The sequence below is a fragment of the Papio anubis genome, chromosome 2 (genome assembly GCF_008728515.1).
Source record: "Papio anubis isolate 15944 chromosome 2, Panubis1.0, whole genome shotgun sequence".
NCBI classification, from domain to species: domain Eukaryota; kingdom Metazoa; phylum Chordata; class Mammalia; order Primates; family Cercopithecidae; genus Papio; species Papio anubis.
The window spans coordinates 43976825-43999266 of record NC_044977.1 but is presented as its reverse complement, the minus strand read 5'-3'; the positions used below and the strand labels follow the sequence as shown (position 1 = coordinate 43999266).

The 22442-nt window shown below is 43.8% G+C and overlaps 1 protein-coding gene and 1 long non-coding RNA gene across 25 annotated transcripts in view; both read right to left on the bottom strand.

The window, feature by feature from the left end:
- KALRN (kalirin RhoGEF kinase) overlaps positions 1-22442 on the bottom strand; it is a 690448-nt gene that overhangs the window by 547713 nt on the left and 120293 nt on the right. The gene's annotated exons all lie outside the window — the stretch shown is intronic.
- LOC103881878 lies at positions 13823-18976 on the bottom strand. The gene is made up of 2 exons (XR_643459.4): positions 16068-18976; positions 13823-15807 (listed from the first exon to the last, which is right to left on the bottom strand). It is a non-coding gene; the product is annotated as an uncharacterized LOC103881878 (long non-coding RNA).

Genomic DNA, 22442 nt, shown 5'->3' with positions numbered 1-22442 from the left:
AAAAAGCTTATAGAATAAGAATATAAAAATATTTTTGTACAGCCATACACCTATTTGTGTTTTGCGTTATTACAAAAGAATCTATAAAGTAAAAAATTTACAGTAACATAAGGTTAAACAAAAAATTTATTAATTTTTTTTTGTTTTTAGAGACAGGGTCTTGCTCTGTCACCCAGGCTGGAATGCCATAGTGTGATCATAGCTCACTGTAGCCTTGAACTTCTGGGCTCAAGCAATCCTCCCACCTCAGCCTCTTAAGTAGCTGGGGCTACAGGTGTACGCCCCCATACCCAGCTAATTTTTTTAATTTTTTATTGAGACAGGGTGGCTATGTTGCCCAGGCTGGTCTCAAACTCTTGGCCTGAAGTGATCCTCCCCTCTAAGCCTCCAAAGCTCTAGGACTATAGACGTGAGCCACTGCACCTAGCTAATAAAAATATTTAAATAAATTTAATGCAGCTTAAGTGTACAGTGTTCATAAAGTCTATGGTAGTGTAATGTGGTAGGCCTTCACATTCACTCACCACTGACTCACCCAAAGTAATTTCCAGTCCTGCAAGTTGCATTTATGGCAAGTGTACTATACAGGTGTACTATTTTTAATCTTACACCATATTTTTACTGTACCTTTTCTATGTCTAGATATGTTTAGATACATGAATACTTATTGTGTTACAGTTGCCTATAGTATCTGGTAGAGTAACATGCTACACAGGTCTGTAGCCAAGGAACGATAGGCTATACCATACAGCCTAAGTGTGTAGTAGTCTGTACCATCTAGATTTGTGTAAGTACATTCTATGAGGTTTGTACAACAATGAAATTGCCTTATGACACATTTCTTAGAATGTAATCCTGTTCACTAAGTGACACATGACTATATTTGTTATCATTGTTCTATTTTTTAATTAGTTATTATTAATCTCTTATGGTGACTAATTTATAAATTAAACTTTATCATAAGTACGCATGTATAGGATAAAACAGTGTATGTAGGATTTGGTACTATCCATGGTTTCAGGTATCCACTGAAGTTCTTGGAACGTATCACCCACAAAAAAGGGGGACTACTATATTTTCCTTTTAGCACTTGCCTAGTGTTCCTTAAACATGACCCTTTTAGTAAAGAGGTATGTTGTAGATATGACAAGAGGGCTATGAAACATGTGCTTATATTTTATCTCAGGTAGGTATGTGGATGCCACTGCTTGGACCTATAAATCCAGGTAGATCCCGGGTTTCTGCCCTTTGAAAGAGCAGCCCAGGTGGTGCTGATGCAAGTTGTCCAGATCACACTTTCTAAAACACTCGCATGGACCAAGTAGCTACGGTAAAGTCCACCTGTTACCCAGAGATCCACGGATTAGATTGGGGCTGATTTCCAAGAGATGGGGCTTAGGAAACTGGGAAAACCGCAGAGGATAAAAAGAAACTTCTGGGCTACTGGCCACTAAAATATAGCTATCTTTAGCATACTAGGAACCATCCCTCCCCAGCACATTACAACCATCTTATCAATGACTCCTTATGACCCCTACCCAAGCTTCTGACTCATTTGGGACCCCCAACTCCCTAATATTCTTCCCAACTAGCTGCCATTTCTGATGCTTTTACTAGACTGCAGGTATGATCAAGGTTACCCGGGATATTTATTGCATTTAAAATGCGACATGCGGCTTTGCCTAAGTCCACACTTGCCAAGCAATAGTCTTGCCCCAAGTGTTCAGGAAGTAGCAGGCCTGTTCCTAGAGACAACACACTCAGAGTTCTCCATCCTGAACAGAGCAGAGTCCTCTGACTCCCAGGCCCTGTGAAAAGGAAGAGAGAAAGAACAAAGAAAGCCCATTACCATACTTGCCCCAGGCAGTGGAGCCCACCAGGCATCCTGTCCACCTCTAAGAAGAGACTGCCCTCTCTCTCTTAGTCTTCTTAGTGTGCCTCTTCTCAGGAAAGGTCAGGTGATCCTTGCTAAGTGCTTTGAGCCCTTGGGACCCAATGGGTCTCTCTGCCCCGAGAGTCTGACAGGAAATCAATCTGCTGTCTCCTTTGCATTATGAATAGTGTGGATGCCCATCAGATAAGAGGTAATCTCCAAGTTTCCTCCCATCACCAACAGTCTGTAACTCCTTTTAGCCAAGACCTAAGAATGCCTATTTAACATGAAGCAAGGAGAGAACTAATCTACGGTTAGAAAATACTTCTCCCAAATTTCCTTGAAAACAGGAGATAGCAGTGGTATGAACAAACCAGACAAGCAGAGCACCTAATTGAACCTTGCTTTGCATCAAAAGAAACTGAGGTCAGACTGGAAAAGTGACTGAAATACAAGGTGATACAATTGATGGTTGAGCTTGAGTTGGAGCCAGGACTCCTAGCTTCTCCTGCTTGTCTCCCTCCACAGTTTGTGTCAGCCACCTTCAGCTTGACAGTGCATGCCCTGACTGTTGGCACCAGCAGCTGCTTTATCCTCTTCAGGGTATTTGGTTCCAATTGATGTCAATGGTGAGGACTGAGACCATGGCCACAGTTGGGTGGCCGGGAGACACCAGTCCAGGATTTTACAAGACACCAAGAATGTATCACCATGTGGGTAATGTGCGTGGACATTACTGAGCCTGAAAACGATCACTTCACCAAATATTACTGCGGGGCTTCCTCAGGGTGGGTTCCCTGGGAACTCCAGTCATCCCGTTCCATCTTCTCCAGGCAATCCTAATATAATCCAGGCTAAGTCACTGTTCTAGAAGGTGAAAAGCAATGAAAAGACTTGCTGTTTTAGAAATATTGATCTGGAGGAGCTAAAAAGGAGTAATGCCACACCAGAGAGGCTGGTCAGGGGGCTCTGACAAGGTAAAAAGGCAGGAATGGGTGGAAAGGAAGAGATGCAGACAAGAGGTTGTAAAGGGTTACTGGGTCTAAAACCTAAGATTGAAAGAGCCTCAGAAGAGAGAAAATCATGAAAAAATTCAAGATTTTAGGTCTTGAGAAAGAGGGGCAATGCATCTTGAAGGAGAGGCTGAGTTTAATTTTAGACATGTTAAAGAAGATATCCACATAGGGTCTCAGAGAGGACAGCTAGAGAATAGAGGCTGAAATCTAAAAGATGTGAGCAAGGCAGCCATATCTGTGCTGGGCCTGGAGAACAGGCCTGGACACTTAGCTGTACACATTTCCACATCCTGGAGAGCAAGCCTGGACCCTTGGCAGTGCACACAGCACTAGGTGCTTGGGGCCTCCAGGCATGCATCTCCCATTCCTAATATTTCTTCAGCATCTTGAGTGCAGAACACTTGGTCTGTTGATATTCCATGTGCCTCAACATACATAACACAGGGCACATGGGAATGTAGAACCAAAGCCTCTCCTGGATGCACACGTAGGCTGGGCTGTGCCTGCCAGCTGCAGGGCCCTACAAATCACCTCATCCTCCACATTAATTTTTTATGACAATAGAAGTCAAGCTGGCCCAGGGATACGGGACACTAGTCCTGCCAGCTGCCCCTTTGGAAGGACAACACAGAGGCCTCACATGGACTGACCAGGCATTAAAGAAAGCCCCACTATGACTTAAATTCTGCTACTGTTTTCTCAATTCTGAAGATGGTGACAAGCTTACAGAACCCGAGCTATCCTCAAACATCTTCTCCTGCCAAGGATTATAAGAGTTGAAATCAAGAAAGGAAGAGCTCTGACAGACACAGCCTTCCCTCCTGTGGGAAAGCTCTCCTCTGGATATGCTCCATTGACAAGGGGCCTGGACAAGTCAGTCCTGCTCTGTAAGGGGAGAGGAGTTGGCAGAGGCTCAGCTCCAGGCCACATGCATAGGCGCCTGCGGGGAATCCTGTACTTATGCCCTCCTCCTGGGAGACAGATGCGATTAAGGACTTCTGGGCACTTTGCCAAATGGCCTGACATCCTGGGGATGGAGGAGTGGCCCAGGTGGCTTGAAGAAGGGAGCTTGGCTTGGGAGTTTCTAGTAGAAAGGCCCAAACCTGAGGGCAGATTGGCAGCAACGGACAAGCTAGTGAGCCTTGTGCACAAAATGGACAAATGCTATACTTTTTTTTTTCTTTTTTTAAGACAGAGTCTTGCTCTGTCACCCAGGCTGGAGTGCAGTGGCATGATCTTGGCTCACCGCAACCTCTGCCTCCCGGGTTCAAGTGATTCTCCTGCCTCAGCCTCCCAAGTAGCTGGGACTACAGGTACACACCGCCAGGGCCAGGCATTTTTTTGTATTTTTAGTAGAGACAAAATTTTGCCATGTTGACCAGGCTGGTCTGAAACTCCCAACCTCAAGTGATCGACCCGCCTCAGCCTCCCAAAGTGCTGCGATTACAGGCGTGAGCCACCGTACCTGGCCCAAATGCTATACTTTTAAAAGTACCCACCTCCCTGCTGCAGAAAGCCCATGGAAGTACCAGGAATTTTTTGGTAATGATAAATGGTGGGGCATTTTGTATTTCATGGTAACAATAACAAGTTTTGTATATTTTCTTCCATAGCTCCTGCAGTGAACCTCATCCCAGTCTATCCTGATGGGGATTTCTGAGGCCTTGCCCTGATCTTTCTAGGTAGCCCTGATACATGGCCATTCAAAAGCACAGGCACGGTGGCTCACACCTGTAATCCCAGCACTTAGGGAGGCTGAGGTGGGCAGATCACAAAGTCAGGAGCTCGAGACCATCCTGGCCAACATGGTGAAACCCCATCTCTACTAAAAATACAAAAATAAGCTGGGTGTGGTGGCATGAGCCTATCATCCCAGCTACTTGGGAGGCTGAGGCAGAAGAATCACTTGAACCAGGGAGTCAGAGGTTGCAGTGAGCCAAGATCACGCCACTGCACTCCAGCCTGGTGACAGAGCGAGACTTGGTCTCAATAATAATAATAATTTTAAAAAGCACAGGAAACCTTGATCCCTTTCCTCGCACTCCCCCTTCTCCCAGTTATCACTATAGGCCAGGAGGCCAAGGCAAAAGACAAAGTAGAGGAAACTTCAATACAATGATTTGTTGACTCTCTACATTCCCCTCTCCCCTATCTCCCAAGTAACTTCAGATTAACCTCAGCATCATTTCTGCAAGGCCTAAGAAACAGTCTAAGAAAGAGTCAGTGTTTACTCCCAGTTCTGTCTGTCCTTTGTTCACTACATCCAATCTGGAACACCCAGGTCCATAATCTAGCCATAGGCCACTACATAGGCTCTGTTCTCCCAAGCCTTCTCCTTTTAAATTTACTTTTCCTTTATCAAACTTATTTTAGCCATTATAAAAGCAATACATGTTCATCATAGAAATTCTGAAAAATCAACAAAGGAAAAAAAATGACCTAATGTCTCAATTCCACCCCATTCTCCATATATTAACCACAATATTTTTAATGTACTTCCTTCTAGTCTACTTGCTGTAAATTTTTCTTTCCACCATCCCCTCCCCGCAATCACCAATCTGGACCAGACATTCTGGTTCCTCAGCTCTTTCACCAACTAGTTGTGTGACCTTAAGCCAGTTATTATTTAATCTCCTGAAGCCTAATTTCCTGACTAGAATGATGATGCAGGCTGATTGCTGCAGCTCTGTTCATTCCTATTATATCTGTTTTCCAATGAACTCTTTCACTGAGATTAATAATCAGATTGGTCAATGAGGAAATAGGACTCAATTTATAAAAATCTACATAAAGCACAACTTTAAAAAAATACAGCCATTGAGTCCCAGGAGATGGGTCATTAAAAGCCTGGAATGGTCTTACCCCATTACTTCCTGTGGACAGCAGAGCCACAACACGCAGGGAGCACAGCATTGAAACGGTTGAGAATAACCACAAAGCTACCCTTTACTGTGCACTACACAGGCCCAGGAACTCTCTATGTTCCAGGGATGCCCCTGGCAAATTTTCTTCTCCTATTCTCAACAAGCTTGCAACACAAAATTCTGATTCCCAGGGTACAGATAAGAAAAGCTAGGCTCAGTAGGTTCAAAGCCTTGCCCAAGACCTCAGAGCTAGAAGGCGCAGGGCCTGGCCTTGTGCATCCAAATCTTACACCCTTGTCCTCAGCAGTGACTGGATTCTCTGTGCATCATTTCTGGCTATTCCATCCAGCACTCTGGCAGAATTTCTTGTTATCTGGAGCAGACTTTCTGGCTGGTTTTCTTAAACTCCCTCCCTCTTCCTCCTTGTACATTTATCTGACTGGGATAAGCCCTGCTCACAGCGATCATGACAGAGTAAGACAGGAAGACCTTAGGAAACTCACAGCCTATTTGGCCAGCAAGCCAAGGTAAGGTGAAGGGGAATAGGGTAAGGGTGGGACAGGCTGATTCAGGAGTCTGAATGAGAGGCCTTGAGCTCATGCTACCCTTGGAGTTGATTTTAACTATTATTACCTATTGTTGAATGAATGACTCCTCAAATCAATCATGCAAAATAAATATACTTATTTTATGGATAAGGAAAATAAGATTCAAAGAAGTCAAGTAATCCACCCAAAGCCACATAGCCAGTCAGAACTAAGACTGAACTGGCTGAATCCAGGTCTGTCCACCTCCCAAAACCCTGCATTTCCATTCCTCCAAGATGCCTTTCTCACCAAATATCCAAAAACCTATGGAGGTAGTACAAGATCTGTGGAGAGAGAGCTTAGGACACCCATCAAAGCCCTTCCCAGGACCCCCAGGAAGATGATTTTATTCAGGGACTCTGAAGGCAACTGCTTGTAGTTATTAAACCATCTGCTGAGAATCCAGATTCTAATTTGATCTCCACAGGCAGGAATTCCTCAGGGAACATGTAGTTCAAACTTAAGGGAGGATCAGAAAAACAGAAGTCCTTCTGTGGCAGGTTGCTTATAAAAATAGCCAAATCAAGTCCTTCTATCCTTATGTGCCCGCTCCTTTACAATGTGACTTTGCCTTTTTTCCCACCAAGAGGTAGGGTCTATTTTGCTACCCCCTCAGTCTAAACTAGCACATGACTTGCTTTGACCAATCCAATAGAGCAGAAGAGATGCTGTGTGACCTCTAGGCCTCGACTTCAAGAGGTGTTGCAGCTTCTGCTCTCGTCCTCTTTCAACACTTCTGCCATCATGTAAAGAAACTCAGTCTGGTCTTCTAGTGGATAAGATATCACAAAAAGATGAACAGAGAGAGTTATTCAGTTGATGACCAGCACCAATTCCCAGACTTGTCAGTAACGCCATCTTAGACCATCCAGCCCCAGTCAAGCTGCCAAATGACTACAGCTAAATGAGTGACTCCAGGTAAGACCAGCAGAAAAACTGCCCAGCTGATGCCACCTCAAGTTGCTAATCCAGTAAGCAAATAGTTGTTTCAATCCACTAAACCTTGGAGCCTAATTTCCCAAATCATCTTACATAGCATTACCCCATCAATTCTGAGAACAGGGGTATCATCAAGAAGGTAGAAATGGGCCAGGCGAGATTGCTCATGCCTGTAATCCCAACACTTTGGGAGGTCGAGGCAGGCAGATCACTTGAGGACAGGAGTTCAAGACCAGCCTGGCCAACATAGTGAAACCCTGTCTCTACTAAAAAATACAAGAAATTAGTTGGGCATGTTGGCACACACTTATAATCCCAGCTACTTGGGAGGCTGAGGCATGAGAATCACTTGAACTACACTCCAGCTCCAGTCTGGGCAACAAAGTGAGACCATGTCTCAAAAAAAAAAAAAAAAAAGAGAACGTGGAAGCGGAAGAAGATTATAAAGTATGTCTTAGCCAAGCAGCTGGTGTTGTTTGTGCCCTGAGACTCTGCAGGCTTCAAAAAAACCCCAAGACTGGAGCCAGACAGCATTAAGAAGTCTTGATTGCATAAAGAAGAATCAAGCCCAAGGGCCCATAAAAATGAGAGACGTTTAGAGCTTGCTTTTATTGATCTACAACTTCTCTGTGTGTGCTCAAGAGGAAAATGTCTTCTCTCATATATCAACCTGTTGGTCACAGCCAACAACTCCCTGTTGCCTTTTAGAAGAATTCCAAACTCCTTAACCTGACATTTAGTGGCTCTGAATGATCTAAATTTAGGTCTGGGGTTCTAATCCCAATACTGCCACTTACTCACCAGCCATGTGACCCTGGGTAAGACACTTCACATCTCTGAGCCTCAGTTTCTTAATAAGTAAAACTGGGATTTTGCATGCATAGATCATGCAGTTGTTATGAAAACTAAGATGACATAAAGTGCCCAGTACTATACCTGGCACACAGTGGATGTTGCAAAGCTCCTTTCTAATGGTTCAATACCCTTCATCACACTCAGAGAAGAGACATTCCTTCAGAGAAAAGTTTGCAAGATGCCAGGGAGGAGCTAAAGGTTCCTTGGGGTAAAGCCATATCTTAAAGCCTTGATGTGGTTGGTAAGGAATCAGAATGATGGACTGGGTCCCTGTGTTATTTGTTTTTGTTTTTTAACCACACATCCCAAGTACATCTATAGCTACCTAAAGCTTTGCCACGGTATTTTCTGAGGAAAGAACTCTGAAATGCTCTTAGTTGAGTTTCAACCAAGCCAGCCCTCCTCTCCACCTTAGATTCTCATATGCAACAATGGGCATCTGCCTCTTATATTCAGAACATTGATCCTACACGTGAACTGATCTTACTTCCTTCTCTAGTTTCCTTAGTGGAAAAAACCCTGTTATCCTAATTTCCATAGTCCCACTCCAGCAAGTCACTACTCCCACGTTCAGGACAACTGACAGTCCCAGAGAGAACTGTCCCCTCTCTCTTCCCCTGACTATTCCCTTATTTTCCACTGTCGATAATGACTTCTTCCCTGTGTCTCTCTCACAAACACATACAGTCACATTCTATAGTGAAACAGGAAATTGAACTGATAGAACTACATCTCCATCAGAGACCAATCAATGCCATTGATTGGAACAACATTTCACTAGACATGAGGCACCAGGGAGACGGGATCCTCCTTCCCTCCCCCTAAAGTACACACACTGCCCCTCTGTCAATCCCTGGGATTCCACTGCACCAGTAGTTGCAAATTACCTGCAAGTATCAACCCCTATACAGCTAGAGCCCACAGGTGAAGAGAAGTTAAAGCTACCAAAACATCAACCACTGGCTCAGGATTAAAGAGAGATGGGCAGTTCCATTCCTGTGAGCCCTTACCCTGTAGGGAGATCCTTCCTGATCCAGTAAGCCAAATCCACCCCATCCCCACCCTATTTTCCAAACCACCAGACAGCCAACAATCTTAGTAAAATGCAGTGGTTTCCATTGTCTAAGCATGGACTCTCCATAGTCACTCCACCATTCCCCCCCAAATCACAGCACTGACCCCTCAGAAAGGGAAAGGAAATAATTTATGTGCCTCAATGTGCAAAGCCTTCCACCACTATGTGTTCATCACTCATTCCTAGAACATCCTTGAAGGTAAGGCATTATTTCCAGTTCACATGAGTAAACAGAGGCTCATAGAGTCCAAGATAACACAGTCAATAAACAGGATTGAGATCAAGGTCCATGTGACTCAAATCCCATGTCTTTCCACTCAGGAGTCAACATTTAGAGTTATGATCTCTTAGTATATACTCTAAATATACTTGTCTGTGTTTGGGTGTTTGTCCACTCATGTGCCTTTGTCACTGGTTCCTATAGCTCCCAGAACAGTGCCATGTGCTTGGAGGCAGTGTTGACAATGAAGGCACATGGAGATGCCTTCCAAATCACTCCCAGTGTCCTCTTCCATGAGAGGCCCATTGAGATCTAATCCAAACCTGAGGCATGTGGCTGTAGTCACCACATTTGGTGCCTTTTCTACAATATTTAACATAACATATTGTCACAACAGGAGTTAAAACTATGATGCAAAGACATGAGAGGAAACAGAGGGAAAGCTGATCAAGAGATATGCAGAGAGGGTAGAGTCACCTCTTCTATGAGCCTCATCTGGGAAAGTGGTACCACTGAGCCTCTCCCCAGGGAGATTCCCTTAGTTTTTGAACTTGGCTGAGCCACTGATCCAGGCCCTTCCAGTGACTCTCACCAGCATTCTAGGGACTCCCTTCAAGCCAAGGTAAACATGACTCAAACCAGCAGAAGCCAATATTGCTTGCTCTGCCCTGAACTTTCTCATAGTGTCTCTAACTCAGGTTGCCGGAGCTTGGACAAAATAGAGAATCAGTTGCCAATGGCAACCAACTTCATTTTGATTGGCTTAGAGGGATGGAAGTCAAGGAGGGTCCAGGAGCAAGTGGCCTTTCTATCTAATGCATTCACTTAACAATCATCTTGCCTTATACTCATGTAACTCTTCAACTTGTTAAAGGGCTTTTCAGTATCATTTCATCATCTCTTTCTCTCACTGCAATTCTTGAGGTGAATGATGATCTCCTCAGGCAGACAGGAACTCCCTGCAGTTGTTTTGTACTTCTCCACCAACCTCAGTACTTTTGGAAACCAAAAACCTTTTCAGCAAAGGAAGAGCAGGAATATGATCTTCCCAACACAAAGTCACAGAACCCCTCAGCCTTAGAGATGGGTGGGTCCTTAGCAGCTCTGTAACTATACAACTCTCACCTGAGGGCAGGGGTGCACTCCAAACCGGTACTGTGCAGTAGAACTTCCTGGGATGATGGAAATGCACATATCTGCTCTGTCCAATTGAGAACTGTACTGGAAAGAGAAGATGTGTGCATTTTGATCACCTGAAATGTAGCTAATGTGAGTGATAAATTGAGTTTTTAATTTTATTTTAACTAATTTTAATGTTAATAGCTACATGTGACTATTGGCCACTCTATGGGAGAATACACTCTATGGCATCCCAACCAGACTTTGCTGCAACAGTAATTTACTACCTCAATTTGATACACAGTGTCCACAAAGAGTGTCATGCAATTTTACACAGAGAATACCTGTTATCTGTGCTGAAAGAATTACATGATGAAAACACCTTTTGCCTAGAGTTTGAATGTTGATCACTTCAATAACAAAATGCTTACGAACTCTTACAGACTGAGCAGGTTAGAAACAGAGAAGCCACTAAAGACCATCTAGCTCAACCTCTCTATTTCACAGATGGGAAAACAGGCTTGCTATATCTTTCTCCTTACAGATGCTGTGTTCTCTGGAGAGTCCAGTGCTCTTACATACTTGCTCCCAATGCTCCCAATGTTTCTGACAACTTTCCAAATTATTCTCTACCTCTAGGTATCCCAAGGCAAGAGCCAAGCTAGGGAGAAGGAATTAGAACTGCCACCACCATGACTAGCAACCACTCTCCTGCTTAACAATTTCACAGGAGCCACAGGTCAGCAGTAAAGTGCAGGGATCTAAGGGAGCCCTGGGCCCAGTCGCTCAGGCAGAGCCCTGCAAGGACACAGGGTTCACTCTTGGACCACCCCCTCCCTCCTCTTTACCTGTCCAGTCACCTATTTGGAAAGTCCCCAAATTTATTATTATTATTTTGTTGTTGTTATTATTATTATTATTATTTTGAGATGGAGTCTTGCTCTGTTGCCCAGGCTGGAGTGCAGTGGTGTGATCTTGGCGCACTGCAAACTCTGTCTCCCAGATTCAAGCGATTCTCCTGTCTCAGCCTCACAAGTAGCTGGGATTACAGGCACACACCACCACGACTGGCTAATTTTGTATTTTTTATTTTAAGTAGAGACAGGGTTTCACCATGTTGGCTAGGCTGGTCTCAAACTCCCAGCCCCCAGTGATCTGCCTGCCTCAACCTCCCCAAGTGCTGGGATTACAGGTGTTAGCCACCACACTGGGCCCTCCAAATTTAGATGTTCAAAAAAACATCTGTTTCCTCTCACATTGGCTCAGAGCAGTGATGTCAGTTTAAATTTGGGGCTTCTAGGCAAAACTGATTTCCAGAGGAATCCCTTTCCCTTTGGTATCTGCTGAACTGGACTCCTGGAGAGAGGGAGTCTCTATATAGGTGTGGGTCCTGGAAATAAAGATTTTTAAATTAGGGAGAGACATAATTTTCTTATAAAAAGAAAAAACATATTTATTTTCTCTGCTTTTTAAAACTGGAAATTAAGAAAATGTAAACGTAAATCAGCCTAATTTTTATGAGTATTATTTGAGCTCTTTGGTGGTTCTGCTTCTGAAGGAGAAACATCTAGGAAGCATCACTCATGAAGTACTTAATGAACACCATCTTTCCAGTCACTACACTAAGCATTGCACCATCTCACAGGGGAGACAATCTTCATGTGTTCAATATTTGTTAAGCCCCCACAAGACAAAGTTGCTATCTTCATAAAACGTACATTCCAGTTATGGAAGGCTTACAAAAATCATGTGTACAAAACAACAATATTACTTGAGATACTACAAGTCCCACAAAGAACACAGAAGCAGTGGGGTGGGGTGTGATGCCGGGATGGTAGAGTGGGGGACAGGCTACTGTAGCTAAGATGGTTAAGAAAGGCCACTTTGAGGAGATGGCATTTGAGTGAGGGCCTGAATGCTGGGGAGGAGGCAGATTGGAGGATGAGTGGGGGAAGACACCCCAGACAGAGGAACCACATGTGCAAAGGCCCTGAGATGAGGACAAGCATGGTATGTTTGAGGGTCAGGAGGCTTGTAAGGCTGAAGTGAACAAGCAGGAAGTGGTAGGAAGAGAGGTTTGAGAAAGAGGCCATGGTTCAGGGAGAGGACATGAGAAAGAGATCATGTGAGGCCTTACAGGCCAAGGTAGGTACAATGCGAAAGCACTTGGGCAGGGGTGGGCATTAAGCCCAAGAGACATGAGCGAATGTAGGAATATAAATATGTACAATGGTGGATAAAATATTTACAATACGGGAAGAATGAGTGCAAGGCAGGCCATTACAAAGTACAGGAGCTATGCTAATAAAGAAATCTATACTGTAGGGAGGGGTTCAAGAAAGTCTAAGCCTCTTGGGGCATGGCATTCCAGGCTACAACAGAAGACGCAAAGATGGAGCAGTGTGAAATGACATGTGTGAAACATGACAGCACGTTGGAGGGGACCACATGTGGTTGCTATGGAGGGTGGATAGATACGAGCCATTCATGGGAACCATGCATACATCAGTCTTGGGAATTGAATGTATTTTGTTTTCAATCTTGTCTCTTTAAAATACTGGTACCCAGGCCCCACAACAGACAAATTAGATAAAAACTTCTGAGGGTGGGGGGGCAGACACTGGCATATTGAAAAGCTTTCTAAGAGATGCTAATGCGCAGCCAGGGCTGATAACTGCTGCTACAAGCATTAATTTGAAGGACCCTAAAAAATTTTAGACAAGCAGCAACATTTATTTCTCATAACAAATTTTTCTAAAGATTGTATTTTATCATTCAGTGAAGTATAATATGTTCAAGCAACGATGACAAATTAATTACTTGTGTTTGCATTTAAAACTTTGAACAATGTTACAAATGGAATAACAAGTTTCCATTCCTCCTGACCTCTGGCTCCTCAGTTTATAAGAAACCTAGAAACTCTGAACAGAAGAAACCTTCAGCAATAAGAGCTAATAGATTTTACAGCCAGAAGGATACTGCAGAGAGCCCCCCTCATTTTACAAACATAAGGAGAAGCCAGAGGGGTACTATAATCAGGACAAAGATGCCTGGGTTTAGCACCGAAGGTAGAGCTGGACTCCAAAGATAGAGCTCTCTCCACAAAACCATTCTGCTTCTTGCATGTGACTAAAATAACAAAAGCCATCCTAATGTCTAGACTTGGACATTTTCTACAATATTAGATCATGACAGATCACTTAATTTTAGAAGAAATGAAATATAAATATAAAACAGAAAAGGGATAGGAAAAAAGAAGTCCAAACTAATCAAATACAGTTTTTGGCAAATATAACTTTATTTTTCAGGTAATCCCCTTAGTTAGTAACCTCTATAGTTACCGCTCCTTCTGATGTTTTATTTTGATATTTCCATAGATTTCTGTAAACTGAGAGTTTACTCAATGTATGACAAGTTTTCTATAGGTGCATAATTCCTGTTTAAGGCATATACTTCAAAATGTAGACCCACATCTTTCTCCAGTTTCCAGAAAATAGAGAGTTTGAAGCATCAGACACAGAAGAGTGGGTTTGCTCCCATGCTGCAGAAGGCATTTGCAGGACAAAATTCCCAGCTCTATTCTAGAACCAAACACCTGAGGATTTTTTGAGTTTATATTTGGAAATGCCATTCCAACCCTGACGGCTTGAAATATGCTGCTTAAAGATGTGCTAGGAAAATATGGCAGCAGCACCATCTGCATTTATACTGCCACCTTTTAGCCCTGGATCCAAGATTTATACAGCAACAATGGTCAACTATTTGGCCTTGTCCATTTCTTCATGAAGTCTTCCACTTTACTTTCCCCTGGCAGTGCACAGAGATTTTATATGCCGCCTAAATTGATCTGAAACAGAGGTAAAGGATGTCTCAGTCAAGGTCACTGTCCAACCTGGATGCAGTGATAGCTATAAAAACTGACTGTATACAGTTAAGTGTGTGATCTCTGCAGTAAATCCAAAACACAATGCTTCTTGCTACTCCGAATGACCACAGAAAAGGTTGGATTCAAGTTGGACTGTTTGTAAGCTATGAAAGCTATGACAGCCCTCAGCAGGGCACAGATGTTGCAACTGAGTCAACAGTGACTCGGCCAAGATTTGGTCATGCAGAGGTGGAAGCAAATATCCAGGCATTAAAAATCAGTCAGGTGGCCCAGGAGCAAGATTACATACAGGGAAGTTTGGAAGGAGAAAGAGAGAACTTGGAAATTGACTCAGAGCAAGCCTGTAGTGAGAAATACGAGCGAGGTCTATGGTAAAGAGCCACCCAGCTCAGTGTCCTGTTGTAGTATTTATACATTTATTCTTCTACCTTTATATCCTTTCTTCTTACTTCTTTATGCAGATCCATTCTAGAACCTATTATGTGTTCAACCTATTCTGTGTCCAACAAAACATGTATTTTCATGTCACTGACAGATTTAGGCTATAGAAATGCATGCCCTAATGCAGCATTAGATGGGGACATTTTTTCTTCAAACTGCTTTCACATTACTTGCAACGTGATTTGTCAAAATAGATACCTTAGGACCTCGTCTCTGTAAGACTTCACATACTCTACACGTGTTGGTTCCCTTATATCTTCAATACTTCTGGAAACACAAAAGCTGGCACAAGTGTCATTATCACGGAATCCATGGCTCTTTCCCTCTGTGCAAGTGACCAGCCATCTGTTGGAAAGTCTTGTGCAGCTGCCTGCTTTTCATGGATGCTTCCACTGCCTGTTCAACATCCTCACTCTCCAGGCTTGCCAAGAGTGTCTTCTGGACCCTGCGGCTGATGCTCACATGAAACCTTCCAGCCAATGAGCACTTTCAGACACTCATACTAGGATACCAAGAGAACAGAGTGCTCTTTTAAAAAAAATCCTTCTCATATTTCAAACATCATCCTATCTATGAAGTAAGTGTTGTGAATACGGCTAAAGGGATTTCAGGTGTCTTGCCTTTGTTCCCTGTGTGGTCCTGGTGAGGATGCTGTAGTTTCAGAGACAGCAGTAGTAAACATTGGGAATTCAGAGTGCTAGAAGGAGGTACTGGTGTCATCTCCATCATGGGCCTTCTCTCACTCATGAAGAAGTACTTAATGTCAACAGCCACTTCACTTCCTACACATGAAGATGCATTCAGTCATCCTTGTCTCCTTTAGATATTCATATATTGTTAGATGGCATTTGGAAGTCATGTTTATTCTTCTCACTTGAAATAACCTATAGCGAGGAAGGGGCTGCACTGTGCAAGGAGGAGCTTCCATTTTGCTAAGGAGGAAAAGGATAAGACTTAGTTAGTGCCTCTCTAGGTTCTAGACAATCTTTTCCATTGTATATAAATCTGATAATGGCCCCTGCACAGGGCAAAGCACTATTCCAGCTCTGAGGGACTCACCTCAGGACTAAGACCAGGTGTTTTGACTTTGCCTCAGAGCAGGGATTTGTGATATAAATACATTATGGAAATATGCCACTGGAGCCAAAACAAACTATAATATTCAGAGTTCAGATAAATTTTAAACTCTTACCTTTCAGCGAGGAGACATTGCTTTTTTTCTTTGTGAATCTCAAGTTGAGGGGCCAAAAGAAGTTGAGTTCCAAGTTCCTTCCAACTCCCACACCTTCGCACTGGCTCTCACTCCTGCCTCTCCTGACCACGTTAAGGCAGTGAGCTCTTTGTTTTATAATCTCCACAGGCTCCAGCAAGCATCTATTCCACCTAGACTTTCAATGCCTCATTAGGAAGACTGGGACCTGTCTTCTAACCTGTGGAGCAAAATTCAACAAGAAGCAGCCCACAATGAAGGCACTGAATTTTTCCTGCCCCCAACCCCCTCTTAGGAAACTGGCTGTCTGTCGGAAACACAAGTAGCCATAACATTTGAGAGCTGTGCCTGCCTCTGCATGTGACTCAAAATCATCTGGCACCATGGGCAGTTCTACATTGAATATTGTTCTTCTGCTTCATTTTCTGGGATGATTTAGAGGAGGTACAATACATGTCCCAGTATTTAAATCCCAAACCATAAGTAGTTTATTTTGTGATGAAGTAAAACAATTTCTCAATCCAAAAGGCATCTATCTTTCAACCCCTTTCCGAGTTACTTTCTGGGCCTTCAGCCTATGGGAGACTCCTCAGAAATGCAGATACCCTCAAGCAGTATTCATACTTATGGTTCTGATCTTCAAAAGCACCTTGGAGCTTAAGAAAGGAAAAAACTGGGGGTGATCCTGTAAGGCTTTGATGTGGATGCCCACAGGCCTGGGGAAGGAATGATCTGGGAGATGTGCAAATAGTTCTTGCTTCTTTCTGGGAGCAAAGTCTGGCCCACAGGACCAGGGTCCATAATAACATGAGACATTTTTAGTAACATACAGGAGGCCACAGGAGATTCACATGTTTCTGTATTATAGATGCAAATCTGTTTTCACCTTGACCTACCGGGATAAGGAGTAAATTGGGAAACAAAGAAAAAGTAGTGCTATGGTAGGAGAACAACCTTGAAGGCAGGGGTAGAGGGGGAGAAGTGATCTCAGATCATGTTATTAAGTTCAGCTTATAGTTCATTTCTGTTTCAATTATTGTGACATAATTTACTCCCTCCCAAAAGAATTTCTAGAGCCATCCAAAAGCACTAACAACAATATATTGTGTTGAGTCCTGGTAACCGGTCCTAATTCCTTACAGTGATTGCAAATACAAGCATTCACCACAAAATGTTAATAATTGCTCTGTAATAGCTGGAGTGGCAAATTTACTCACGTATCAGCTTTGTCCTGTATGTACATTACTTTTTTGGGGGAGGGATGGAGGTGTGACTTTTCTGTCATGGTAAAACAGAGAGCATATACAATTGACCATTTAATCAATTTTTAAGTGTACAGTTCAGTGGCATTCAGTCCATTCACATTTTCACATTGTTGTGCAACCATCACCACCAGCCATCTCTAGAACTTCATCATCTCAAACTGAAACCTTCATTACTTTTCACACAGTATGTGAGCTTCCCTCAAACCCCAAAAGATTAAGACTCCATCTATCTTCCTTCTCAGTCCTTGGAGAACTATAGGATACAATATTAGACAGCATTTGGAGGTTTACAAAATATTTTTCCTCAATGCTCACACAAACTTTGTAAGCCTCCTGTAAAAGGGAGAAGACCAAGAATCCAAGAAGGGGACAGACTTGCTCAGACAGAGCGCTGACCATATGGGGATCCAGGAAAGGCTCCCAGCGTGCATCCCATTATCCCTCACCATCTCCAACACTGAGGAGGAGAAAGAAGGTGCTGGAGTGGCGCCTAAGGAAATCCTCCAAAGGCCAAGCTCTCTCTTACCCCACCCTCTGCCTGAAGTGATGCCATCTGACAGATAGTCAGAGCTGCCTGGTGACCCAGAAAAAAAAAAAAAAAAAAGGCCATTTTCTTACACATCATTCATTGCAAAAACCAACTGGGTCATTTCACACTTCCTTTCCTTCTCTTCTCTTTTCACTTACATCAAAGCAAACCCACATCCCATCCACTTTTCCACAAAAGCACCACAGTACACTCCCCATCACCCTTCTCCCTGCACAGACCTCTTCTATTCCTGATGATCATTCTAACCAGATTCCTTCTTCATAAAAACGTGAACATTCAAGCGATCCCATCTGATGTGATTTCTCCCTCCTGCACATTGCAGGGATGGCTTGGCCCATGGCTTCCCATCATGCTGAGGCTGCCCTGAGTACTTGATGGGCCCCTCCATCCAGGGCAGCAAGGAAGACATAGTCTGTTTTTCTGTGTATCCTCCGTTCCTCTTACAAGAACACCCGTCATTGGATTTAGGGCCCACCCTAATCTAGTAATTATATCTGCAAAGACCCTATTTCCATGTAAGGTCACATTCTAAGATTTCAGGTAGATGTGAACTTTCAAGGGACATTTATTCAACCCAGTACACCCACCTTCCTTCACCAAGGTATGTCAGATTCAATTTCTTGCTTTCTTTGGGTTTTGGTTTCAGTTTTTCATCTAGTACCTGCTCCATCTCAGTCCTGCTCATCATCACTGCTATGCTGGAAACCGTTCTGAGAATCCTGCTTCCACCTCTCCCCATCCTCATCAATACCTCTAGTTGTCACTTTAAAATGGGTATATGAACACCAGGTTAAGAAGGAAATGATGCTAAATTGTCCAGAGAGAGTTCATTATTTCAAGCATTCATCTCTCCCCATTTACCCAAGAAATAGCATGTGTTCATCTCACATTTTGCCATGGACTGGAGGGTCTAACAGTTACTGCCCTCAGGTATTACACATCAGAGAAATGGGCTACTGCACAGCCTGCGGAGCGGAGGAGGCAAAATGTAACCAGTTAACTTTGAAAGAGATAGAAAGTTGAAAAAAAAAAAAAAAAAGGCCAGCCAGGTGCAGTGGCTCATGCCTGTAATTCCAGCATTTTGGAAGGCCAAGGCTGGTGGATCGATGGAGCTCAGGAGTTGAAGACCAGCCTGGCAACAGGGCAAAACCCCATCTCTACACAAAATACAAATACAAAAAATTAGGCATGGTGGCACATGCCTGTAGTCCCAGCTACTTGGGGGGCTGAGGCAGGAGGATCACTTGAGCCCAGAAGCTCAAAGCTGTGGTAAGCTGAGATTGCACCACAGCACTCCAGCTTGAGTGACAAAGTAAGACCCTGTCTCAAAAACAAACAAACAAAAACGAAAGAAAGAAAAGAAAAAGGCATGTGGGCCAATGGTTAGGGAGGTATGGCATAAGCCAAATACTCAAGGAGGAACTGAATTTGAGCAGATGGAGGTGAGCTCAGAAGACATGGGGAACAATCTGGGGAAAGGCATGGAGGTACAAATAAGCCTGGAACTTTTAGGGAACTATGAGAAGACCCCATCTGGTCTTGGGTTTCACTGCAGAGGGCAGGCTTCATCAGTGATAAGATTGTAAAGGCAATTGTTTGTACATGTATACCTGATCCTATAGGGCCCTGAGTCCAGGCCAAGAGGACCCATTAAGGGGTTCTAAGCAATTGGGGAGTTTTACTAAGAGGTGTTCAGGGAAGCCAGACCTGGTTGGGTGTGCATGATGGACTAGGGGGGAGTAGGAGGATGGCAAGGAAGACCTGGCTGGAAGCCCAGTTGAGAAGACAGGCTCCAGAGCCAGAGCTTTATTTCTCCACCGTCAGTGGCCTTGCAAAAGCCAAGTGAATCCCCATCCATCGCCATAATCTTCCATCAGACTCTGCAATCAATATAGCCATCCTGACATGGCTAGGGGAGGGGGTAGCCTGGCTGGTCTCCAGCCCTTCTTTCCCATTAACATGATGAGTTGCAGAGGGCATGTCAGGGATTGCTTTCAGTGAATTTTAGGAATGGAGATCCCTTTGCATAAAAATCTCCAAACAGGCAAAGAGAAACTCAACAGTGTTTTGCAAATCAACACATGAATGTCTCTTGGGGACAATGGCCTCTCCAGAGAGGACAGAATCACCATCTCAGCTCAGATCTGGCTTCTACTGATACACTAGCCTAGGACTGGTGCTGGCATCTGAGAAGTAATGAAGAAACACTCAGTTCAGGCACCACTTTATACTAGAGGCCATCAGATAAGCAATTATCATCTCCTCGGTAGACTGGGAGCTTCCTGGGAGAAGTGGGCTGTCCAATCCATAAAGTTCCCATCCAGCTCCTTCTAGTCACCAGGCACAAGCCCAGAGGAGGCTGTAAACACACTCCCATCTACTCCACCCTCCTCATTCAGCCACAAACATCCCTGCTTCAGGAGCAGAGGGTGGGGTGGAGGTGACACAAAGCAGGCAGAAACAAACCCTGGGTGTGATGGGTAGGATAATTTCTGAAGTTTACAAGGTACACCTCTGAGCCTCTCTGCTTAGCTCAGTCTATCCTAGGAGAAAGATGGGCAGGAAAAGGGGAGCCCCGAGGAGCAGAAGAAGAACTGACTCTAATGTTTCCTTTCTCCTTAACAGTGCTCTGTACTCCATCACAGGAGGTTCCCACAGGCCCCAGACCCACAGCCACTGCTGCCTGGCTGTAGATCACCTAGAACAACAGGCCTCAGGAAGGAGCTGGGACCAGGGGCACTTGCAGGGGAAAGGGGCAGAGGTGGAACTTTCTGAATGCAGCTAAGACAGAGGGAAGAAAAGACACACTCTCCTCTTCTCCTCTGCTGCGCTGGAAGCTCAAGCTTTATCAGAAACATTATACAGGACAGCAGTCCACAAGGAAAAGGACCCTCCTGCAGATGGTTTTCCTTTTTTTAGTGATCAGTGTAATTTGAAAGACATAACTTCTACCCCCCTTATTTCAGAAAGGGATGCAAATAAATGATCTATTTGTACTAAAACTAAATTCCCTCTGCATGTAACCTCTTAAAGGTATTTATACTTTGCATCTGACTCACACTTTTGATGTGGAAAAGTTTTATTAACATAACTACTTATCCCAGCCTACTCCCATTGGGATTCATGGCTCTTGCCCAAAAGACATTTCGGGTATTTCTATGTTACCTTAAATCCTGGCAGTGATTAGTGTTTCATGACAAGCACATTCACAGATTCCATGAGAAACGCCTGGCTGTCTTTGGGTTACAATTAGGAAGTGAAATTGGAAGTGAGAAGCAGCCCTGTCTGCATGAACAAAGAGCCCCAGACTGAGGGTCTGGAGATCCAGGACCCTATCCCACCACTGCCTGTGTGGTCCAGTCACTTGCCTCCTCAGAGTCCTTGTCTGCAGAATGACATTGCTGGCCGAGCACAGTCCTTAGTTGTCTTCCAGCTCTGACTTCCTGTGATTGTAAAAGAAGTTAAAAAATATCTCTGGAGAGAGAAATCTCACAGTATTATGTAGTCATGAAAAGACTGAACTAATGGCATCTAATATCTCTAGGTTCCAAAAGTCTATGACTCTATTATATACAATGGTTTTTAAATGTGCAGAGATTAAGAAACAAACACAAAACAGAAGAGTCTCTTTAAAAAGCTATTTTAAAAGAACAGACATTAAAGAGCCTAAAATAGCCATTATGTGTACATATAGAGCAAACGGGTGAACAAGATCAAAATTACACTACGTCTAGGGTGGCAAAGGCTTGTAGTGACTGGGATTCTTTCCTGATGAAAATAAGGCATGACAATTGTGGGGACATTATGCCACAGTCCTAACTCCCTGTCATTGTTATATCTTTTGTCATTGGGCACAGGAAAAACACAGGACCCCAACACATGGATGGCATTACACGAACAAGATTAATTCTCTCTTGACAAGTGCACTGCTTTGTCCTGAGATCAATGGCAGATCCTGGGGCAGCAGCGAAGCATCTCAAGACACTTAAGAACGTAGGACTTCAGCTAAGTTGAAGTCTTCCTGGTTAACAGGACATGGATTCACTCAAGTCAAAACAGAAGTTCAAAGTGGGGTATAATACACAGCAGACAGATGAGATTCATTACAAAATACTCAGCTAATATGGCGGGGAATAGGAATGAGCAAGACTTGAGGTCAGGTGATCAAGCATTAGTGAAGTTTGTCAGGCCCCAAGTTTCAGTAGAGACTGTTAGAGGTAAACTAAGTCTCTCAAGCACTGGGAATAGATGTTGAGTGCTAATACACAGAAGGTGCTCAACTGCACTTGTTCACCAAATGGAAACCTACAAAAGAAGCTGTTGCTCCAATGAGGTTTGTTGCTGAGCAATGTTTCTCATTCACCACAGCCAAGACTTTAGGGTCAGCCCCAGGAGAGAGACGCAGAGGTGGAGGGAAACTCCCTGAACTTAAAGGTGCCTCGACCAGTCCAAGTTCCCTAAGAAGAAGGATTCCACTTCATATCCCACCCTGAATCTGGCTGATGGAAGGAAGCTGTATTCTCTGGATGAATGAGGGCTTGG